This window comes from Nomascus leucogenys, chromosome 3 (assembly GCF_006542625.1).
Source record: "Nomascus leucogenys isolate Asia chromosome 3, Asia_NLE_v1, whole genome shotgun sequence".
Taxonomy (NCBI): domain Eukaryota; kingdom Metazoa; phylum Chordata; class Mammalia; order Primates; family Hylobatidae; genus Nomascus; species Nomascus leucogenys.
The window spans coordinates 70,362,358-70,388,198 of NC_044383.1; the positions used below are offsets into that span (position 1 = coordinate 70,362,358).

The 25,841-nt window shown below is 39.2% G+C and overlaps 1 pseudogene; it reads left to right on the forward strand.

Moving 5' to 3' along the window:
* The first annotated feature begins 56 nt into the window (after positions 1-56).
* Positions 57-25,841, forward strand: part of LOC115832862 — a 57,144-nt pseudogene continuing 31,359 nt past the window's right edge.

Here is a 25,841-nt window from a genome sequence, read left to right on the forward strand (position 1 = left end):
GTGAGCTGAGATTGCTCTTCTGCACTCCAGCCCAGATGACAGAGAGGGACTAACAAAAAAAAAAAAGAGAGAGAGTTCATACTAGAGAGAAACCCTGCAAATGTGAAGAATGTGAGAAAGCTCTTAACCAGTCCTCACACCTTACTACACATAAGAGAAATCATACTGGAAGGAAACCCTACAAATGTGAAGAATGTGAGAAAGCTTTTAACTGGCACTCATGCCGTACTACACATAAGATAATTCATACTGGAGAGAAACTCTACAAATGTCAAGAATGTGGCAAAGCTTTTAACTGGTACTCAACTCTTACTACACATAAGATAATTCATGCTGGAGAGATACCCTACAAATGTGAAGAATGTGGCAAAGGTTTTTATTGATTCCCATACTTTACTAAAAATAAGATAATTCATTCTGTAGAGAAATTCTACAAATGTGAAGAATGTGGCAAAGGCTTTAATTGGTCCTCAACACTTACTAAACACTTACTAAACAGAATTCATACCAGAGAGGCCTCAGCCTCCCGAGTAGCTGGGACTACAGGTGCCCGCCACCACACCAAGCTAATTTTTGTATTTTTAGTAGACATGGGGTTTCACCATGCTGGCCAGGCTGGTCTCGAACTCCTGACCCCAGGTGATTGGCCTGCCTCGGCCTCCCAAAGTGCTGGGATTACAGGTGTGAGCCACCACACCTGGCCTTGCTCATTTTAAATAGTTATTGTTTTTTGTTGTATAGTCATTTGGGTTTTTATATATTTTTCATATTAACCCCTTGTCACATGTATGATTTGCACATATTTTCTCTCATTTTTTATTTGTCACATCTGTTGATTTCATCAGATTCTGTGCAGCAGCTTATTAATTTGAAGTAAACTGACTCATCTATTTTTTCTTTGCTTTCCTGGGGTTTTGAGGTAAAATCATAAAGTCACTGCTGGCCGGGTGTGGTGATTCATGCCTGCAATCCCAGCACTTTGGGAGGCCAAGGTGAGCGGATCACCTGAGGCCAGTTTGAGACCAGCCTGGCCAACATAGTGAAACCGTGTCTCTACTAAAAATACAAAAATTAGCCAGACATGGTGGCACAAACCTGTAGTCCCAGCTACTTGGGAGGCTGAGGCAGGAAAATTGCTTGAACCCAGGAGGTGGAGGTTGCAGTAAGCCAAGATCGCACCAATGCACTCCAGCCTGTGGAACAGAGCGAGACTCCATCTCAAAAACAAAAAAGTTACTGCCTAGACCAATATTACGGGGCTTTTACTCTATTTTTTTGTATTAGTTTCAGAGTTTCAAGCCTTACATGTAAGTTTCTAATTTATTTTGAGTTGATTTTTATTTATGGTGTGAAATGAGGGTCTCATTGCTTTAAAGGTACTGTCCTTTCCCTGAGAAGTTGTCACCTATATTTAAAATCAGTTAGCTGTAAATACATGGATATATTTCTGGTTTCTATGTGTTCATTTTTATTCAAGTGTACTGCTTTGGTTCCTATAGCTTTTTAGTATATTTCAAAGTAAGATTGTGTGTTACCTCCAGCCTTTCTTTTTTGCTTGATTGCTCTGGGTATTCTGGGTCTTTAGTGGTACCATATAAATTTTAAATACATTTTTTAAAGTTTACAAAGTCCCTGGTATTTTGATAGAGGCTACATTACATCTGTAGATTACTTCATGTAACACATGTATTTAACAATATTAATAGTACCAATTCATGAAAGAGTAATATTTTCCATTTGTGTATTACTTAATTTTTTACTTTAATGTTCTTTAGATTATAACATAAGGTGTTTCACCTTTTTGCTTAAATTTATTTCAAAGTATAGTTACTACAGTTACTGTAGCTGGGATTGTTTTTAAAATTCATTTTGAGAGTTAATTGTTAGTGAATAGAAATGCTACTGACTTTCGTATGTTGATTTGTATTCTGCAAATTTAATAAATTTGTTTATTCTAGTAGTTCTTAGTAAAATCTTAGGCTTTTCTGTACTTAAGGTTATCATCTGCAAGCAGAAATAATTTTACTTCTTTTCTTCCAATCTGAATGTCTTTGATTTTATTCTCTTATTTCTCTTTTTGGTCATTTAGTATTATGTATAGTAAGTCTGTAGAAAGTGGCCATCCAGCCAGGTGTGGTGGCTCATGCCTGTAATCCCAGCACTTTAAGAGGCCAAAGCAGGTGGATCACCTGAGGTCAGGAGTTCCAGACCAGCTTGGCCACCATAGTGAAACTCAGTCTCTACTAAAAATACAAAAATTAGCTGGATGTGGTGGCAGGCACCTGTATTCCAGGCTACTTGGGAGGCTGAGGCAGAATTGCTTGAACCCGGGAGGCAGTGGTTTCAGTGAGCCAAGATTGTGCCATTGCACTGCAGCCTGGGAGACAGACCAAGACTCTGTTAAAAAAAAAAAAAGGGGAAGGAAGGAAGGAAGGAAAAAGAAAAAGAAGGAAGGAAAGGAAGGGAGGGAGGAAGGAAGGAAGGAAGGAAGGAGGGAGGCATTCCTGTCTTGTTCAAGGTCTTAGAATAAAAGCTTACATTTCCCTGTTTAGTATGTTGTTAGCTGTGCATTTTTTTCTGTACATGAAATTTATTGGCTTGAGATGCATTTGGCCTATACTTATTATTTTTTTTAAGATTTGTCATGAGGGAATGTTGAATTTTGTCAAACTTTTATTCTGCATCTATTTAAATGTTAGAGTTGTGAAATCACAACTAATTTCACATAAATAATAAATATCCTCAGAGACTACTATGTACATCTCTATGCATGCAAACTAAAAAAAAAAAAATAGAGGAAATAGATAAACTCCTGGATACACCTAGCCTCCCAATATTGAACCAGAAAGAAACAGAAGTCTTGAACAGAGTAACAATGTGTGAAGTATATAATAACATTGAATTAGTAATCAAACAAGCTACTAACCATAGAAAGCCCTGGATAAGATGAATTCACAGCCACATTTTATCACATACACAAAAATAAGCTGGTACTAATCCTACTGAGTGTATTCCAAAAATCAAGGTGGAAGTCCTTTCTAAATTATTATTTGAAACCATTATCATCTCGATAGCAAAACCTAGTGAAGACACAACAGAAAAAACTACAGGCTAATATTCTTGGTGAGAATTGAAACAGAAATTCATGAAGTATTAGGAAGCTGAGTTCATAAGCAAAGCGAAAAGGTATTTTGCCGCAATCATGTAAAAATGAATGCAAAGATGTTTCATCATATACAAGTAAACAAGTGTGATTCACCATGTGAAGATAATTTTTAAAAAATGATTATCACGATTAATACAGAAAAGGCATTCAAGAAAATCTAATATTCATTTATAAAAATATTCTCAAGAAACTAAGCATTGAAGAAATATGCCTCAAAATAATAAGAGCCATCTATGACAAATCCTCAGCCAACATCATACAGAACAGGCAAAATCTAGATGAAGCCTCCATAAAAATTAAAAATAAGAGGGCCAGGCATGGTGGCTCATGCCTGTAATCCCAGCTCTTTGGGAGGCTGAGGTGGCTGGATCACCTGAGGTCAGGAGTTTGAGACCAGCCTGCCAACATGGTGAAACCCTGTCTCTACTAAAAATACAAAAAATTAGCTGGGTGTGGTGGTGGGCATCTGTAATCTCAGCTACTTGGGAGGCTGAGGCAGGAGAATCGCTTAAATGTGGGAGATAGAGATTGAAGTTAGCTGAGATCACACCATTGCAATCCAGCCTGGGCAACAAGAGTGAGACTCCGTCTCAAAAAAAAAAAAAAAAAAAAAAAAAAAAAAAAAAAAATATATATATATATATATATATATATATATATATATATATAAAATATAAAATAAAAAGACAAGAGTATCCTCTCTAAACACTCCTATTCAACATAGTTCCAAAAGTCTTAGCCACAGCAATTTAACAAGATAAAGCAATAAAATACATCCAAATGGGAAAAGAGGAAGTCAAATTATCTTTACTGGTGATGTAATTCTCTACCTGGGAAACTTTAAAGATTTTACCAAAACATTCTTAAGCCTAAAAAATGACTTCAGCAAAGTCTCATGATACAAAATCAACATACACAAATGAGTAGCACTTCTGTACACCAATAACATTCAAGCTGAGAAAAAAATCAAGAACATGGTTCTGTTTACAATAGCCACAAACAAAAAATAATATACCTAGGAATACATTAAATCAAGGAGGTAAAATATCTCTACAACAAGAACTACAAAACACTGCTGAAAAAAATCAAAGACAACACAAATAAAAAGGCATTCCATGCTTATGAATTTAAAGAATCAATGTAATTAAAATGTCCATGCTGTCTAAAGCAACCTACAGGTTAAGTGCTATTTCTATCAAACTATCAATTCGATTTTTTATGGAATTAGAAAAAGAAAACTATTTTAAAAGTCATATGGAAGAACAGAACAGCCCAATTAGACAAGCAACATTAAACAAACAAAAAAAAAAATCTTGGGGCCGGATGTGGTGGCTCATGCCTGTAATCCCAGCACTTTGGGAGGCTGAGTTGGGCAGATCATGAGGTCAGGAGTTTGAGACCAGCCTGACCAACATGATGAAATCCTGTCTCTATTAAAAATACAAAAATTAACCAGGCATGGTGGCATATGCCTGTAATCCTAGCTACTCAGGAGGCTGAGGCAGGAGAATCGCTTGAACCCGGGAGGCAGAGGTTGCAGTGAGCTGAGATTTGTAGCCACTGCACTCCAGCCTTGGCAACAGAGCAAGACTCTGTCTCCAAAAAAAAAAAAAAAAAATCTTGGAGGCCTCATATTACCTGGCTTCAACCTGTACTATAAGCTACAGTAATCAATATAACATGGGTTGGTACAAAAATACACATGTAGACCAATGGAAAAGAAGAGAAAGACCTGAAATAACCTACACTTCTACACCAAAATTTTTTCTGACAAAATCAACAGAAGTAAACAAGGAAAAAGCTCTCTATCCAATAAATGGTACTGGGAAAACTGATTAATCATATGTAGAAAGAGAAAACTGAACCTGCACCTCTCACCATATAAAATATACAAATCAAAATAGATTAAAAACTTAACTATGAAACTTTAAGCTATAAAAATCCTAGAAGAGGCCAGGCTCAGTGGCTCACACCTGTAATCCCACCACTTTGGGAGGCTGAGTCAACGGGACCACAAGGTCAAAAGATTGAGACCACCCTGACCAACATGGTGAATCACTGTCTCTACTAAAAATACAAAAAAAATAGCTGAGTGTGCTGGCACGCACCTGTAGTCCCAGCTACTAGTGAGGCTGAGACAGGAGGATTACTTCAACCTGGGAGGCAGAGGTTACAGTGAGCTGAGATTTGGCCACTGCACTTCAGCCTGAAGACAGTGAGACTCCATCTCAAAAAACAACAACAACAACAACAAAATCCTAGAACACCAAAAGAGGACTCTTCCAGTCATTGGTCTCTGGAAAGAATTTGTGACTCACACCTTAAAAGTCAATGTAACAAAAATAAAAATGAAAACTTAACACCTGATTAGACTAAAAAACTTCTGCACACCAAAAGAAACTATTGACAGAGTACACAGACAACCTAGAGTATGGAATAAACTATTTTCAAACTCCATACAAGAAAGAATATATATTAATGTTATATATATATTATATATTTATATGGTATATATTATATATAATATAAATTAACCATTTTAAAGGTTAGAATACTATAAAAATTTAATAAGAAAATACACAAATGATATGAGTAGACATTTCTCAAAGACATGAGAGCTGCCAATAAACGTGCAAAAAATTGCTCAGCATCCCTAATCATCAGAGAGATGTAAATAAAAATGACAATGTGATACCATTTCACATCAGTTAGAACAACTATTATTAAAAAGTCAAAAAATTGGCCAGGCACAGTGGCTCATGCCTATAATCCCTGCACTTTGGGAGGCTAAGGAGGGTGGATCACGAGGTCAGGAGTTCAAGACCAGCCTGACCAACATAGTGAAACCTGTCTCTACTAAAAATACAAAAATTAGGCAGGCACGGTGGTGGGCACCTGTAATCCCAGCTATTCAGGAGGCTGAGGCAGGAGAATCACTTGAACTTGGGAGGCAGAGGTTGCAGTGAGCCGAGATCATGCCACTGCACTCCAGCCTGGGTGAAAGAGTGAGACTGCATCTCAATAAAAAAAAAATAAGTCAAAAAATTGCAGATGTTGAAGTTGTGGAGCAAAGGGAATGTTTATATACTCTTGGTTAAAATGCAATTTAATGCAGCCCTTGTGGTAAGCAGTTTGGAGATCTCTTAAAGAACTGAAAATAGGGCTGGGCATGGTGGCCTCACACCTGTAATCCCAGCACTTTCAGAGGCTGAGGCGGGCGGATCACGAGGTCAAGAGATCGAGACCATCCTGCCCAATGTGGTGAAATGCCATCTCTACTAAAAATAAAAAAATTAGCTGGGGCTGCTGGTGTGTGCCTGTAGTCCCAGCTACTTGGGAGGCTGAGGCAGGAGAATCACTTGAACCTGGGAGGTGGAGGTTGCGGTGAGCTGAGATTGCACTGTTGCACTCCAGCCTGGGCAACAAGAATGAAACTGTCTCAAAAAAAATAATAAAATAAAAAGAACTGAAAATAGAATTGCCATTTGACCTGTCAACCTCATTACTGGGTATATACCAAAAGGAGAATAACTTATTTTACCCAAAAGACTCCTGCACTCACGTGTTTATTGCAGCACTATTCCCAATAGCAAAGACATAGAATTAAACTAGGTACACATGAATCTAAGACTGGATTAAAAAAAAACTCAGGTACTTGTACACCATGCAATACTATGCAGCCATAGAAGAGAGAGAAGTAATGTCCTTTGCAGCAACATGGCTGCAAAAGATGACCATTATTCTAAGCAAATTAATAGAAAACAGAAAAGTAAATACTACATGTTCTTATTTATATGTGGGAGCTAAACATTGGGGGCACATGGAAACAAAGATAAAAACAATAAACACTGGGAATTCTAAAAAGAAGAAAAAAGGGCGAGAAGCAGTGAAAAACTACTGAACAGGTATGATGTACACTACTTGGACAGTGGAATTACGAAGTGCTCAAACCTCAACATCATGCAGTATACTGTGTTACAAATCTACACACGTACCCTCAATCTGTTATAATAAAATGCTTTGTGGATAATGACACGTTACACTTCTCCAGTTCTGGGGTCATAGTTGGAATTAGGGGTGAAAGACTCAGTATTATGTTCCCTTTGGAAATAGGGGTGAAAGTTTCTGTACCAGGTCTCTCAACATTCCATAAGCTAACATCTCTGTAAGCTCTTGGCCTATAGCCCAAGAAGTGTTTTATTCCCAAGTATGCAGCTAAAAAAAGTGACTATGATCTTTATTTTTCATTTTTTAGCTATACTTTAGACTATAGATTTAATTTGTTACTCTACTCTTTAGGGAAAAAATGGAAGTTGGTTTAATCATCTTTCTTTTTTATAATGAACAATTTTTGAAAATGTGAGCTTGAGGAAGGGCTCACACATATAATCCCAGCACTTTGGGAGTGTATTAAATACATTATATATTATATATATTATAATCCCAGCACTTTGGGAGGCCGAGGTGGGCAGATCATGAAGCCAGGAGTTTGAGACCAACCTGGCCAAGATAGTGAAACCCTGTCTTTACTAAAAAAAATACAAAAAATTAGCTGGGCATGGTGGCAGGTGCCTGTAATCCCAGCTACTTGGGAGGATGAGGCAGGAGAATCACTTGAACCCAGGAGGCAGAGGTTGCAGTGAGCTGAGATCACGCCACTGCACTCCAGCCTGGGCAACAGTGCGAGACTCTGTCTCTAAAAAACAAAGAAACAAAAAATGAAAATGTGAGATTGTGAAAATCATGCTAAATTTCTGAATTAGGAAAAAAATTTATCTAAAATAAGCATAAATGTCTTATGACCATAGCTGAAGAATAACAAAATAGAGTTAGGGTTATTTAAGACACACTGCTGCAACTATTAGGTCATTCTGGTGAAGACAGAAATAATGAGTAAGAAGATATTTTTAGAATACTTTTCTCAATACTCACAAATACTTTCTATTTGTCTTTATTATTTGCCATATAGAAGTCTGTTCTTCAAGAAAAACTGTCATGAATTTCAGCTTAATATATTCAAACATATATTCTCCCTAGAAGGGCACTGGTGTGTTTGCGATCAAGGTGGGATTTCTGGCCTTTTTTGTGCTACTGTGTTTGCGAGAAATAGAAAAGCAGAAAGTAAAGCAGAGTCAATCATGACATTTCTAGTTACCACAGCCACAGCATCTCACATCTAGTGTTATGTCAACTAGAAGTAATGACTGTATTTCAAAAGTTAGAAAATTAAATTAATACTTTCTAGATGATAATATTTTAATAGGCTGTGATTGTGAGTCACAGTTTCCCATTGGGTTTACTGAAAAGCAGTTATTTATCTTCTAAGTGTAAACACAGAATAGGCTTTCCATAATCCTATGCATACAGATCTTTTAAGATTTGCACTGTGTGGGATTTGAATAACATAAGTTTGTAGTAATGTAAATTTTAATATTTTTTCTAATAGAAGTGAAAAAGCAATAGAAATAAGTGGTTAACATGAGTTTAAAAGAAACTTCAATGTGTTCATTAAATAACATTGAAAACCACATTAGTAAGTGACTAGTAATTCCAATCTGTTTCATTTAGTAACTAAAATAACTTGATATCCTTTAATTATTCAATCAGAAAAAGTGTTCTCATATTAGTGTTTCTGAAACTTTCAGAAACTGTGGACCACTTAATGGATAATAAAGCACATGCAAACCACAAATATTCCATATAATCATAAGATTATCTTACCTTTTAATTTCAAAAGTAAAGTTAGTGGCTCCTTTAAGTGATGAGAGACATGTAATTGTTAGAATCCATTTACCAAAGTATTTGTGTTAGGCTTAGTAATTCGTACTTTAAACCAAAAATCAAGTTCCTTTTTTAATTTTTTATTTATTTTTTTTGAGATGGAGTCTTGCTCCATTGCCCAGGCCAGAGTACAGTAGTGTGATCTTGGCTCACTGCAACCTCCGCCTCCCAGGTTCGAGTGATTCTCCTGCCTCAGCCTCCTGAGTAGCTGGGATTACAGGCACAAACCACCATGGCTGGCTAATTTTTGTATTTTTAGTAGAGACAGGGTTTCATCATGTTGGCCAGGCTGATCTTGAACTCCTGACCTCAGGTGATCTGCCAGCCTTGGCCTCCCAAAGTGCTGGGATTACAGGTATGACCCACAACTCCCGGCCCAAAAATCAAGTTCTACATACTATGTAAGGGTGAAAAAATTGGTTTTAAAATTTCTCTTTATTTCTACTAAATTAGCTGTGCATGGTGACATGTGCCTGTAATCCCACCTACTTGGGAGGCTGAGGCAGGAGAATCGCTTGAACCAGGGAGTTGGAGGTTGTGGTGAGCTGAGATTGCACCACTACACTCCAGCCTGGTGACAGAGTGAGACCCCATCTCAAAAAAAAAAAGCTGTGAAGCAAAAGTACCAGGTAACATGTAAAGCAAAACTGATCAGATTAACAGCAGATTTCTCAGTAGAAACTCTACAAGGTAAAAGGAATTGGAACTCTATTTTTACCCTCCTTATACAAAACAATTATCAGCCAATAATTTTGTATCCAGCAAAACTAAGCTTCATAAATGATGAAAAGATACAGTCTTTTTCAGAGAAACAAATGGTGACAGAATTCACCACTACCAAGTGAGCACTACAAGAGTGCTAAAAGGACCTCTAAATCTTGAAGCAAATCTTGGAAACACATCAAAAGAGAACCTCTTTGATGCATAAATCACACAAGAGCTATAGAACAAAAATAGAATAAAAACAAATTATACAGGTAACAAAAAGCAGGATGAATGAAATACTACCTCACATCTCAATACTCACATTGAAAGTAAATGGCCTAAATGCTCAACTTAATAGATGCAGAATTGCAGAATGGATGAGAATTCACCAGCCAAGTATCTGCTGCCTTCAAGAGACTCACCCAGTACATAAGGACTCACGTAAGGTAAAGGGGTGGAAAAAGACATTCCATGCAAATAGACACCAAAAGTGAGCAGGAGTAGCTATTCTTACATCAGACAAAACAAACTTTAAAGCCACAGCAGTTAAAAAAGACAAAGTGAGGCATTATATAATGATAAAAGGCCCCATCCAAAAGAAAAATATCACAATCCTAAATATATATGCACCTAACACTGCAGCTCCCAAATTTATAAAATAATTACTCCTATCCCTAAGTAATAAGATACACAGCAGCATAATAATAATGTGGGACTTTAAACTCTACTGACAGCACTAGATAGCTCGTCAAGACAGAAGTCATCAAAGAAATAATAGATTTAAATTATTCTAGAAAAAAATGGACATCAGATATTTACAGAACACTACTTAAAAACTGAATATACATTCAATTCATCAGCTCATGGAACTTTCTCCAAGAAAGACCATATAATAGGTCACAAAACAAATCTGAATAGATTTAAGAAAATTAAAATTATATTAAGTACTCTTTCAGACCACAGTGGAATTAAACTGGAAATCACCTCCAAAAGAAACCTTCAAAACGATGCAAATAGATGGAAATTAAATAACCTGATCCTGAATGATCATTGGGTCAAAAATAAAATCAAGATAACAATTAAAAAATTATTCAAACTGAAAAACAATAGTGACAAAACCTATCAAAACATAAGATAGAGCAAAGGTTGTGTTAAGAGAAAAAATTATAGCTTTAAATACATCAAAAAGTCTGAAACAGCACAAATACACAATTCAAGGTCACACTTTAAGGAACTAGAGAAACAGAAAAAAATCAAACTTAAACCCAGCAGAAGAAAGGAAAGAACCAAGATCAGAGCAGAACTAAATAAAATTGAAACAAACAAACAAAAACCAAACAATACAAAAATGAAACAAATCCTGGCTCTTTCAAAAGATACATAAAATTGATAGACCATTAGCAAGATGAACCAAGAAAAGAGTGGAGATTCAAACAAGCTCAATTAGAAAAAAAATGGTAACTGGAATTAAAATAAATTAAAGAATTTGTAAGCAGAAACTCAGTTGTATGTGAGAAAACCCAGCTCCCCCTGAGAAAAAGAAAGAGCTAGAGTCCTTTAAAAACTAACTGCCTGCTTTTCTGTGGCTAGTGAGCCTTATCTCTCCTCCCTTCCCAGGCATTGTGAAGACCCTGTTTCCCTAGCTGTGCAGCTGCAAGGCCACTAGATAGATAAACTCAAGTCACAAAACATATTTTTCCTCAAAAAGTAAGAAATTATGTAATGCATGTCTTAATTAAATAACTGTCTTTGTTTCTTGCTTCTGTAGTATGCTTCCCTCTGCATAGATCTACCCCCACCCCATGAAATGCTTAAAAAGTAACTTAACTCTTTGTCTGGGGCTCAGTTCTTTGGATGTTAATCCGACTGGACTGGTGCACCTAAATAATTAATAAATATCCTCCTGAACCTCATCTGTCTCTCTGATTCCTTAAAAATCCCTCTACATTTCTGGGGGCTCATCTGGGATTGGATACAACAGATTTACTGTCCCCTTGGCCTGCGGGACTAGAGCCCCAAGGCCCGGGGAGACCTGGCATCCAAGGCACACCACAGGGGAGCTTCACCCAGATGGAAACCGGCTCTCCCCATGTCCCGGTGCCCTGCCCAGCAGCACAACAGAACCAGGGATGGGGCTGCAGGATGATACCAGCACTTCATCAACCACAGTAAGGAGCAAGGGCCCAAGGCAGGGAGGCTCATCCATAAAGACGAAGAGGAGCTTGATCACCTCCCAGGGAATGACCACTAATCCAGTCCAGAGTGGCTGGAGGCAGCAAGAATGGCTTGTTAATTTGGATGAACCTTGTGTCTCCACTAACAAAGTGAAAGTGGTTCACTGGATCTGGAGACAGGAACTGGAAAAAGGAGAAAATGGGCCAATAGAGCAGCAAATGCAGCAAGGTAGAGCTTGCTGGCAGTGTGGTAAGAGTGGCTTGCCACCCCAACTGAGTGTGTGTGGGTGTGTCTGAAGCCACCTGGGACACGAGAGAGGCTCATTTCATCCGATGAAGACTCTGGAGCAGGGCAGGTGTGTGAAAGTGTGGGAAAAAGATGGTCTTGAAAGAGGCCAATGCAGGGAGTGACATAGGGAGGCACAGATCCCTTAGGGTGGGCTGTGTGTTCCAAGGTGAGTGCAGGGGAAATCAGAACTAGGATGCTGCATACAGCAGATAGAACCAGCTTCACAGCTGCAGCAGGCTTGACAGGGGAAGGCATGTTCCTGGCTAAGCAGCATCCAAAACTCCCATAACAGGACCCAGTCTGGTAGACCCGAGAGTGAAAGTGAAAGTGCTCCTCAAGGGAGGCAATTGGAGGAAAAGCATCAAAACTGACTCCTTTGGAGTGCATGGTAAAGAATTTTTAAAAAGGATTTAGAGGTGATTATGGGACAAAATTGGATGCTCAAAAGTTAAGGACATACTGTGAGATAGATTGGCCTGCTTTCAATGTGGGGTGGCCCTCTGGAGGTACAATAGACAGGGAATTAATTGGCCATGTGTTTAAGGTGGTCACTGGAGTTGCAGGACAACCAGGATAACCAGACCAGTTTCCCTATATAGACTCTTGGCTCAATGTGGCACAAACTCGCCCCAAGTGGCCACAGCCCTCCTAGAGGGATATTGCAAAACATTAGTGGCTCAGGCAGCCCAACCAGATGAAGCAGAGGAACCTGAAGCCCCTAGCATCTCCCAGGAAAAGGAATCCCCAAAGCCTCAGCCAAAACCAGTTCTTCAGGCTCCACCTGAGGAAAGGGAATGTCCACCCCCATATGTGCCAGTCTACCCATCTTTGGCCAGAATAAGGCAGGAGGCAGAGTCAGGAGCATCCAGAGAGTTGGGCTCAGAAGAAAGTGAGGCTCAGTCTCCCCCCTCCCCAAGAAGAAGAGAAGCCCCTGTTAGAAAAAAACAAGGAAGATGGACAGGGTGAGGCAGCTGGGCGCCTCTGCTCTGGCTGACCATGGGCTTTGCAGATGCCACTTTGAGAGACCACAACATGATTTATAATTACCAGGGGCAGATACAAGGTGGGCTAGGCTTTATGTTTATCAGCCTTTCTCCACTACTGATACCTTAAATAAAAAACCACACCCCTTCCTATACAGAAAAGGCTTGGGCTCTCATTAATTTGGTGAATTTTATTATTATGACACATAACCCGATCTGGCTGAATTATCAGTAATGTTTACTATCTTTATTTAATACAGAGGAGCATAGGAGAGTTAATCAGGCAGCTCTCAGCTGGTTAGAAGGGGAAGCCCCAGAGACAACCCCTAACCCCCACCAACTCACCGAGGAGTGATACCCAAATGAGAACCCTAACTGGGACCCAAATGAGGCAAGGGATGTAGAATGGCTGCAGCTATATAGAAGGGCACTCCTAAATGGAATAAAAGCAGGAGGAAGGAAGGGAATGAATATAAGTAAAATATCAGAAGTGCCCCAAAAGCCTGATGAAAGTACAAGTGCATCCTGTGAAAGGCTTTGTGAAGCATATAAGCTCTACACTCCAATTCTTCCAGAGGCATCTGAAAACCAAAATATGATAAATACGACCTTTGTCAGGCAAGCTCAGGGAGACATAAGATGAAAGCTTCAGAAGCTGGAAGGCTTTGCAGGGAAAAATATTAGTAAACTCCTGGAAATAGCAAACAAAATATATATAAACTGGGAAGAATAGGCAGAGAGAAAGAAAGAAAAAAAAAACAAATAGAAATAAAGAGACAGCTCAATTTATAGCTGCTGCACCATCAGAAAGTAACCCTGGATTTGCTAGAGGGTGTGGCCAAGGCAGAGGCTGAGGAAGACGGCAGACAAGAGTGGGAGAGGAAAGCCAGTCCCAGTTGGACAGGAACCAATGTGCAAGGTACAGGCAAATGGGCTACTGGAAAGATGAGTGCCCTGAAAAGGAAAAAGATAGAAATGATGGTCAATGGTCTAACACCTGAGTGCAGCATTTGGTTGCTAGTCGTGGCACCTCAAAGGCAGCTCCTGATCTGATTGGCTTAGTGGGGGCGAAGAATTTTAATGACTGAGACAGACCAGGCTCCATCTTTTTAGGCCCCAGGGAGCCTATGGTCTCCATGGAAGTAGGTGGCCGGTTAATGTATTTTTTGGTCAATACCAGTGCTGATTTCTCTGTGGTAACTCACCCAATTAGCCCCCCAACAAAGAACTGTGCTACTATGATAGGGGATACTGGGACCAAAAAAGAGACCTCTTTGCAAATCCAGGAGATGTGTTATTGGAGGACAAGCAGTGCACCATGAGTTTCTATATATGCCAAATTGTCCAGTGCCCTTATTGGGGAAAGACTTACTCCAGAAACTGCAGGCGCAAATTTCCTTTACACCTAAAGGGAATATGACCTTGGAGATAAGGAAGCCAAAGGCAATGGTGTTGACCCTAACTGTCCCAAGGGCTGAGGAATGGCGGCTCTAGGAACTATGTACCAGGAGGCCGCTGGATCCAGACCTACACAATATGTGGGGAATGCTTTTCAAGGTACCAGGTGTATGGGCTGAGGACAACCTCCCTGGACGTGCTGTAAACAGACCCCTGGTTGTAGTAAAGCTTAACCCTAATGATGCCCTGGTATGAGTCCGTCAATACCCACTACCCAGAGAGGCAATTGATGGACTAACAAAACATCTAAATCGGCTCTATGAACACAGCATTACAGTGAAATGCAAATCATCCTGGAATACTCCTCTGCTGCCCGTGCTCAAGCCAAATGGTGAATACAGGCCAGTGCAGGACCTCCATGTGGTAAACAAGGCCACTGTCACTATCTGTGCCATAATACCCAACCCATACACAATGTTGGGACAGATTCCTGCTGAGGCCATGTGGTTCATGTGTCTGGACTTAAAGGACACTTTGTTTTGCTTGAGGCTTGCTCCCCAAAGTCAGCCTATATTTGCCTTCCAGTGGGGGCAATCGTAATATACCTGGACAAGGCTGCCGCAGGGGTTTAAGAATCCTCCCACTGTCTTTGAGGAGGCTTTGGCTACCGACCTTGAGGCTTTTGCGCCACCTAGTGACAATTTTGTGCTATTACAATACATTGATGACTTGTTATTCGCTGCCCCCACGAGGGAGGAATGCCTCCAAGGAACAGAGAGGCTTCTTCACCTGCTGTGTGAAGCTGCTTATAAAGTGTTGAAGGACAAGGCAAAAGTCTGTTTTGGTAAGGTTGGATATCTAGGATTCATGGTGTCCCAAGGCCAGCACAGGCTTGGAAGTGCGTGCAAGGAGGCTATATGTGCAGTTACAAGGCAGCAGGTCAGGGAATTTCTAGGTGTGGCAGGATTCTGCCGAATCTGGATTCTAAACTTCTCCCTTATAGGAAGGCCCTTATATGATGCTACTAAATGTGAGAAAAGAGAGCCCCTCCCCTCCTATGGGAAAAGGAACAAGAAAAGGCCTTCAAGGATATAAAGAAAGCGCTCATCCAGGCCCCAGCACTAGGGTTGCCAGATGTAAAAAAGCCCTTCTTTTTGTATGTGGATGAACAAAGAGGAATGGCAGTCAGAGTCTTTTTTTTTTTTTTTTTTTTTTTGAGACAGGGTCTCGCTCTGTCACCAGGCTGCAGTGCAGGTGGGAAGAAGATCTAGGCTCACTGCAACCTCTGCCTCCCAGGTTAAAGTGATTCTCCTACCTCAACCTCCCGAGTAGCTGGGACTACAGGCGTGTACCACCATGCCCAGCTCATTTTTTGTATTTTTAGTAGAGACGGGGTTTCACTATGTTGGCCAGGATGGTCTCGATCTCCAGACCTCATGACCCATCCCCCTTGGCCTCCCAAAGTGCTGGGATTACACCCATGAGCCATCACATCTGGCCAGCAGTCAGAGTCTTAACTCAGTTGTTGGGCTCTTGGCATCGGCCAGTAGAATGCTTACCCAAAAGACTGGAATTGGTGGCCTTTGGTTGGCCCCACTGCCTCAGGGCATTGGCAGCTACAGCAACCCTTATAGAACATGCCAACAAGCTAGCCATAGATCAAAAGTTAGTAATTAGGGTGCCACATGCTGTAGTCACCTTAATGAAGCAAAGAGGACATCTTTGGCTGTCCAACTCTAGAATGCTTAAGTATCAAAGGCTTCTGTGTAAAAATCCCCAGATAACACTAGAGACTGTAAATATCTTGAAACCAGCTACCCTGCTGCCTGTGGAGGAACCCAATTAGAAGGATGGTGGGTTGCCTTACTGCTGGCAGGACCTTCCCCGCTGTTGAATAAATACGGTGGACAAAGTGTTCTCGAGCCAAGAAGATCTCAGAGATAACCCCTTGGAGAGCCCAGATGTTGAATACTTCACTGATGGTAGCAGTTTCATAACAGACAGGGTGTGATATGCAGGGTATGTGGTAGTGACCCAACACTCGGTGGTCAAGGCTCAAGCCTTACCTTCGGGGACTTCCGCTCAGAAGGCTGAATTAATAGCATTAACCAGAGCAGTTTTATTGGCCAAGGGGAAGAAAGTAAACATATATACTGACTCAAAATATGCTTTTGCAACTCTGCATACCCTTGGGGCAATATACAAAAAAAGAGGATTTTGACTACTGAAGGAAAAGAAATAAAAAATGAAAAAGAAATTTTGCAATTATTAAAAGCCATATGGGCTCCAAAAAAGATGGCTGTCATTCATTGCAAAAGACACCAAACTGGGAAAAGCTATAAGGCACAGGGCAACAGAAAGGCAGACCGAGAGGCTAGGCGGGCAGCAATGAGCAAGGCTTTACCTGAAGAAAGAACTCTAGCAATGCCTCTCCTTATAGAGCCCCTTTTGCTGGAGGTACCCAATTACTCTTCAAGTGAAAAAGCTTGATTTGGTCAAGAAACAGGAAAATATTTTAAAGGTAGATGGTGGCTGTTCTCTGACGGGAGGCTAGCTGTCCCAGAGACAGTAGCCCCAAGGTTTGTAAAGCAGATCCATCAAGGAACACACATTGGAAGGACAGCCCTAGAGACTTTGATAGGTGAACACTTCTGTGTGCCATGGCTCTCTGCCATCATCGGTGCTGTTTGTGAACAATGTCTATCCTGTGCCCGGAATAATCCAAAACAAGGACCTACTTGACCCCCAGGAATTCAGGAAATGGGAGCTGTGCCTTGTGAGAACCTGCTTGTAGACTTTACTGAGTAGCCTTGAGCAGGAGGTTACTGGTATATGCTAGTGTTTGTTTCACCTTCTCAGGGTGGGTTGAGGACTTCCTCACCAGAACTGAAAAGGCACCAGAGATGACAAAAGTGCTACTAAAAGACATCATACAAAGGTTTGGATTGCCTTTAACACTAGGATCAGACAATGGTCCTGCATTTGTGGCAGTAGTACAACAGCTGACTCAACTTTTAAAGGTCAAATGGAAACTGCACACAGCCTACTGACCACAGAGTTCAGGAAATGTGGAACGAATGAACCGGACACTCAAAACAGCTACTAAAAATGTTTTGCCAGGAAACTCACTTATGATGGAATCAGGTCTTGCCATGGTCCTCCTCCAGATCAGGTGTCCGCCTACAAAACAAACTGGTATTCACCCTATAAAATAGTATTTGGCAGGCCACCCCCAATCATTAATCAAATTAGAGGGGATTTAAAGAAGTTAGGAAAGCTAACCCTTAGAAAACAGATGCAGGCTTTAGAAGTGGCAACGCAGGAGGTGCAAGGCTGGGTAAGGGAAAGTATACCTATAAGTCTAACAGACCCAGTGCATCCAGATAAAACTCTACTGTACCATACTTGCTATAAATACACAGGAACCAAGTCAGAAACCTGCACATACAACCAGACCACCTATTCAGTCTGTGACCCAGGAAATAATCAGCTATATATATGTTATGACCCTAAGCTCTTACCTTATGAATTCTGGTTTGAGGTGCATATTAAATCAGAGGGATAAAAAGAAGTAGAGCTTATAGCTTGAACCAAAGAAGCCCCTGCCTCCTATAAAGGACCTATTTCCTTATACTTTGATGCCTGCCATGTCACGTAGGTTCATAATCTTAAAAAACCAGAAGCAGTCTGCAATGGTTTGACACAAGAAAGGCTTAGCAACAGCAGTCCTAAACATATGTATGGAGAATCACAAATCAAATGCCCAGACTGTAACATTCAGTGGTTTATGCTAACACAGCTCCAACACCTACATTCAGGAAGGACTGCTCTGCTAAGTAGTATGTCAACCAAACCAGATTGTAAGTAAGGCAAGGACATAGCAATCCTTTACATTTTACTATCTTAAAACCAAAGCTACCTTTTTGGTCTACAGGATAGACAGCACTATTACCAGTTAATAGACAAGGAGCAGGTCTTGGGGTTGCACTACTAATTGTCAAAAAGACTAGAAGGACTCAAATGGGCCCAACTCTACAATTCTGGGTCCATAAGTCATTCTATAACCATTTTGATCAGCCAGTGCCTGAACTTCTCCCATCAACCAAAAACTTATTTGCTCAACTAGCTAAAAACATAGCTGGCAGCTTAGAAATTTCCTTATGCTATATATGTGGAGGAACTAATATGGGGGACCAGTGGCCATGGGAGGCAAAAGAATTAATGCCACAAGATCACTTTGCCTAACCCTCCCAGTGAACCAACAGCCTCAGACAGTGTTTGGTTGTTAAAAACCTCCGTAATTGGAAAGTACTGTATCTCCTGATGGGGAAAGGCTTTCACAGAGGCAGTAGGAGAAACAACCTGCCTAGGGCAACAGTATTATGATGAGACTAAAAACAAAACTCTATGGGGAAATGCCCAGAATGACTCCTACTTACCAGATCCAAACCCTTTCTCTCAATTCTCTACTGTAAGCCACTCTTGGCATTAGCTAGAGGCTCCAAATGCTTGGAAAGAACCCTCTGGCGTATATTGGATCTGTGGAGTACAGACATATCGGGAACTGCTGGCTAAATGGACAGGGGCATGTGTGTTAGGAACAATCAAGCCATCCTTCTTTCTAATTCCTCTAAAGGAACGGGTACTCTTAGGATATCCAGTTTATAATAAAAATAAAAGAAGAACTACAAAAAGCATAATTACAAAAACAGGCACAAATGTCAAAAAGGATGTGGACATAGGAGACTGCAAAGATAATAAATGGCCTCCTAACAGAATCATTAAATACTATGGGCCAGCTCCGTGGGCACAAGACAGGTCATGGGTGTACTGTACCCCCATCTATATGCACAACCGCATCATAAGGTTGCAGGCAGCCCTTGAAATCACAACTGCCGGGCGCGGTGGCTCACGCCTGTAATCCCAGCACTTTCAGAGGCCAAGGTGGGTACATCACGAGGTCGGGAGATCGAGACCATCCTGGCTAACATGGTGAAACTCCGTCTCTACTAAAAATACCAAAAAAATTAGCTGGGCATGGCAACGGGTGCCTGTAGTCCCAGCTACTCGGGAGGCTGGGGCAGGAAAATGGCGTGAACCCGGGACCGGAGCTTGCAGTGAGCCGAGATTGCACCACTGCACTCCAGCCTGGGCAGCAGGGCGAGACTCCATCTCAAAAAAAAAAAAAAGAAAGAAATCATAACCAGAATTAAAAAAAAAAAAATTGGTACTGACACCAAGAAATATTGACACTATTTTACAAGACAGAGAAAGAAGAAATCCTGCACAAGTTATTCTATGAAGCCAGTATAATTTTAATACCAAAACCAGGAAAAAACATAACAAAAAAAACCCTACAGACTAATATCCCTGATGAACATAGATGCAAAAATTCAAAACCAAATACAAGCTAACTGAATCCAAAAGCATATTAAACAGAAAATCCACCACGATCAAGTGGGTTTTATACAGGAAATCCAGGCCTAATTTAACATATGTAAATCAATAAATGTGATACACCACATAAAAAGAATTAAAATTAAAACGTTGGTGTTTAAAGACTGTAAATGCATATTTACAAATTTATCTGATAGGGCCTTGGAGGAGAAGTTCCAGTTTAAAAAAATGACAGTTTGTGTTTAATAAATGAAGGCATGAGAGGAAGTAAGTAGCAAGTTGAATGACAGGTAATTGGATGAAAATCTTCGAAACCCAGGTTACAGGTGTACTGTTTGGATTTATGTAGGCTTGAGTCTAGTGTCCACAAAGAATTATTCAAATGATATTTAGAAGAATTATAATTATTACAATGAATTAAATCCCTTGGATATTTTGATGGTAAAATTAATAGCCATAAAACCCTCAACTTACTTGAAGTTAAAATTTCTTTTTTGAAAAGTTGACATTTATGAGCTCTGAAGATTGCTAAATTAAATAATTTATAGCTCCAAAAACAAAAATATACTTGTATATGTCACAGAGAGAAAAAAAATGCAAAATTTATAATAGAGTTACATTAACCTTGTTGTTTTCTTTCACTAATTTCTTATGTGGTATAAATTAAAGTTAAGGCATTTATGGGGAGAAAAGACCCTCCCACCACCACCCCGCCACCTGCCAGCTCTGATGGAGTGGGAAAAGTTACTTTGTTGTGCCAAGATAGTACTGAGTCCTCAGATGTTGTATACTGTAAATTATGGTATAATGCCAAGTGCGGCAAAATATTCCAGCTAGAAGTTACAAGTTTGGTCACGTTGAAGCTTGACATTTTAGTTCGCTATTATGTTAAAAACATCTACATAGGTGTTAGTTTCTCAGGAGTTTGTCGTTAGTGTTGACTTTTCCTGTAAAACAAAATGTTATGGTTCTTGGCCTGCCTTGCATTGTATACTAGACTTCTTTGTTGTCTCTCATGCTTCTTGGGTTACTTAATGGTTTATGTAGCCATGGAAAGCTATCAGTAACAGTTTCATGCCTATACCAAAGAATTAAATCTGATCCTTAATATCTGATATTTTTCTGGTACTTTACTGATAAGGAATTATTAGAAGTCAGTCATAGAATTTGGAAATAAATTCTAGTCTCTCCTTAGCTATTTGATCCTTTTCATATAGGCCAAGAACTCGTTGCAAAACATTTTTGCAAGTATGAATGGCTATATTTGGTCTAGAAATAGCACATTTTGGTCTGATTTAGAATTACTGCTAGCTTATTTTAAAGCAAGGAAAAGCAGCTGGGCACAAGTTTGCTGTCTTTAGAATGATTTGTGAAAATATGGTATAAAGATGTTTTCCTTTTCATGTTCTTAACTGTTATTGTGTAGAGCTATTAATGCCATTTTTTGGAAACCCTTAAAAATTGCCTCAAATACTGACATTGAGTGTCTCAAATAACAAATTGTCTTTGGTATATTAAACTTTTTTTGCTCTTCATGCATCTGTCATTTAATTTTAAGCATAATATTTTGCCTTTGGTACAACTCAGTTAAAACTCTTGAGTGTTCACATGTTGTATATAAACGAAATAATATGCTTTGTTGAAGGAAAATTGTCTTTATTGGAATGTGTTTGTAATCATCCTTGTTCAGTTCTTAAAAGTTTTGGTTTTTTTTAAAAAACGGGATGCAACTTAAAATTTTCTTTGCATCAAGGTATATGCAAAACACTGATGCAGTGCATCACAAAATGAAAGTTTGTATTTAATGGGGAGGTAATCTACACTGTACTTTTTGGTGTTTTTTGGAAAGGTTACATTTAGATCTATTCTGAAGCTATTCTTTTTTAACAAATAAAATGTTACAGGTTTCACATAAAAAAGAATTTAAAAATTACATAATCATCTCAATAAATGCAGAAAAAGCATTTGACAAAATTCAGCATCCCTTTATTAATAAAACCCTCAGCAAAATCGGCATACAAGGGATATACCTCAATGTTTAAAAGCCATCAGATGCTCACTCTCACAACTTCTATTCAACATCACACTGGAGGTCATAGCCAAAGTAACCTGACAAGAGAAACAAAGGAAGGGTCCAAATTGGTAAGGAGGAAGTCAAACGGTTGCTGTTTGCTGATAATATTATGGTATACCTAGAAAACCTTAAAGACTCCTCTGAAAAGCTTTTAGAACTGATAAATGAATTCAGCAAATTTTCAGGATACAAAATTAATGTATACAACTCAGTGGCAATCTACAAATTCAGTGCAATTTCCATGAAAATACCACTGTTATTCTTCACAGAAGTAGAAAAAACAATGCTAAAATCCATATGGAACCAAAAAAGAGCTCACGTAGCCAAAGCAAGACTAAGCAAAAGGAACAAGTCTGGAGGCATCGCGTTACCTGATTTCACACCGTACTATATGTTATAAGGCCATAGTCCCCAAAACAGCATGATACTGGTATAAAAACAGGCACATAGACCAATAGAACAGAATAGAGAACCCAGAAATAAACTCAAATAACCTGCTCCTGAATTTTTTTTTTTTTTTGAGACAGAGTCTCACTCTATTGCCTAGGCTGGAGTGCAGTGGCATGACCTTGGCTCACTGCAACATCTACCTCCCAGGTTCAAGCAATTCAGCCTCCTGAGTAGGTAGAATTAAAGGCACAAGCCATCATGCCTGGCTAATTTTTGTATTTTTAGTAGAGACAGGATTTCACTATTTTGGCCAGACTAGATTTGAACTCCTGATCTGAAGTGATCCACCCACCTCAGCCTCCCAAAGTGCTGGAATTATAGAAGTGAGCTACAATGCCCAGCCTCCTGAATGAATTTTGAATCAACAACGAAATTAAGATGGAAATTTAAAAACTGTTTGAATTGAATGACAATAGTGACGCAACTTACAACTATCTCTGGGATACAGCAAAAGTGGTTCTAAGAGAAAAGTTCATAGCAATAAATGCCTACATCAAAAAGCACTTGTGCTTAAAAAAAAGTCTTTTTGTGCTATTTTAGCACAAATAGACTATGTAAGGTCACACCTCAAAAAACTAGGGAAGCAAAAACAAACCACATACAAACGCAACAGCACAGAAAAAATTAAAAAGATCAGAAAAGAACTAACTGAAATTGAAACAAAAAAATACAAGGAGATAAATGAAACAAAAAGCTGGTTGTTTGCAAAGATGAACAAAATTGATAGGCCAATAGCAAGATTAACCAAGAAAAGCAGAGAGAAAATCTAAATAAGCTCAATTAGAAATAAAACAGAAGATATTACAGGCGATACCACAGAAATACAAAGGACTATTGAAGGCTACCATGAATATCATTACATGCACAAACTAGAAAACCTAGAGAAGATGCACAAATTCCTGGAAATACACAATCCTTTTAGATTAAACCAGGAAGAAATAGAAACTCTAAACAGACCAATAAGAGGTAACGAGATGGAAACAGTAATAAAAAAATTGCCAAAAAAAAAAGTCCAGGAGCACATGTATTTACAGATATTTTTATCATCAGACATTCAAAGAAGAATTGGTACCCATCTTACTGAAAATATTCCAAAAGATAAACAGAGAATCTTCTCTAAATCATTCCATCAAGCCAATATCATCAAAATACCAAAAGCAAGAAAAGGCATGACAAAAAAAACAAACAAAACAAAATATTTGTGATGAACATAGATGACGAAAAAATTATCAGCAAAATCCTAGCTAACCAAATACAACAGCCTATCAAAAACATAATACACCATGACCAACTCTATTTCATACCAGAAATGCAGGGATGGTTTAACATATGCAAATCAATAAATGTGATATACCACATAAACAGGTTTAAAAAATTTCATTTTTATCTCAATAGACTCAGAAAAAGCATCTGACAAAATCCGCCATCACTTCAGCATTAAAACCCTTAGCAAAATCGGTATAGAGGGGACATAGCTTAAGGTAATAAAAGCCATCTATGACAAACCCACAGCCCACATTATACTGAATGGCAAAAAGTTGGAAACATTACCCCTGAAATAGAGAACAAGACAAGGATGTCCACTTTCACCACTTCTGTTTGACATAGTGATGGAAGTCTTAGCCAGAGCATTCAAACAAGAGAAAGAAATAAAGGGCATCCAAATTGGAAAAGAGGAAGTCAAACTGTGACTGTTCATTGATGATACGATTGTATACCTAAAAAACACTAAAGACTTATCCAAAAAGCTCCTAGATCTGATAAATGAATTCAGTAAAGTTTCAGGATACAAAATCAATATACACAATTCAGTAGCACTGCTATACATAAACAGCAACCCAAACTAGGAATCAAATCAAGAACACAACCCCTCTTACAACAGCTGCAAAAAATAATAATAAGAAGAAGAAATATACTTAAACAAGGAGATAAAAGATCTGTACAAGGTAAACAAACACTGCTGAAATAAATTATAGATGACACAAACAAATGGAAACAGATTTCATGCTCATGGATGCATAGAGTGACTATGTGAACATGACCACAATGCCAAAAACAATCTACAAATTCCATACAATTCCCATAAAAATAACATCATCATTCTTCACAGAAATAAAAAAAGGAGACAACTATAAAATTCATATGGAAGCAAAAGAAGCCCACATAGCCAAAGCAAGACTAAGCAATAAGAACAAATCTGAAGGCATTGCATTACCAACTTAAACTATACCACAAGGTGATAGTTAACAAAACGGCATGGTACTGGTATAAAATAGGCATGTAGACCAATGGAACAGAAGAGCAAACCCAGAAATGAACCCAAATACTTACAGCCAACTAATTTTTGACAATGTCAACAAAAACATAAAGTATAAAAAGGACACCTAAGGCCAGGTGTGGTGGCTTATGCCTGTAATCCCAGCACTTTGGGAGGCCGACACAGGTGGATCACCTGAGGTCAGGAGTTTGAGACCAGCCTGGCCAACATGGTGAAACCCTGTCTCTACTAAAAATACAAAAAATTAGTCAGGCATGGTGGCGAGCGCCTGTCCCAGCTGCTCGGGAGGCTGAGGCATGAGAATTGCTTGAATCCCAGAGTTGGAGGTTGCAGTGAATCGAGAGTGCCCAAAGGATTATAAATCATTCTACTATAAAGACATATGCACATGTATGTTTATTGCGGCACTGTTCACAATAGCAAAGACTTGGAACCAACCCAAATGCCCAGCAATGATAGATTGGATAAAGTAAATGTGATACATATACACCATGGAATACTATGCAGCCATAAAAAGGGATGAGTTCATGTCCTTGCAGGGACATGGATGTCCCTGGAAACCATCATTCTCAACAAACTATCACAAGAACAGAAAACCAACCACTGTATGTTCTCACTCATAAGTGGGAGTTGAACAATAAGAACACATGGACACAAGGAGGGGAACATCACACACCAAGGCATGTCAGGGGGTGGGGGACTAGGGGAGGGATAGCATTGAGAGAAATATCTAATGTAAATCACAGGTTGATGGGTGCAAGAAACCACCATGGCACGTGTATACCTATGTAACAAACCTGCACATTCCTGCACATGTACCCCAGAACTTAAAGTATTAAAAAAATTAATATCCATGTAGGGTTTTTTTACCCTGATGTACTTGATTCAATATATTCAAGATATTGAATATATATCACTGAAGATACATAATTTGAATAAGCTACTTGAAATCATAGAAATGGTGTTTGCTGGAATTATCACATTAAAGAAAAATGTCAAGGTTTTTTTTGATACAACTTTAGGAAGCAATTTCACAATACCTGGTAAAATAAAAGTTGCACCTACTCTTGAATTCAGCAACTCCTCTTCTAGATATATTCTCTGCAGGAACCCTTACCATGTGCAGGAGGAGACATGAACTATTCA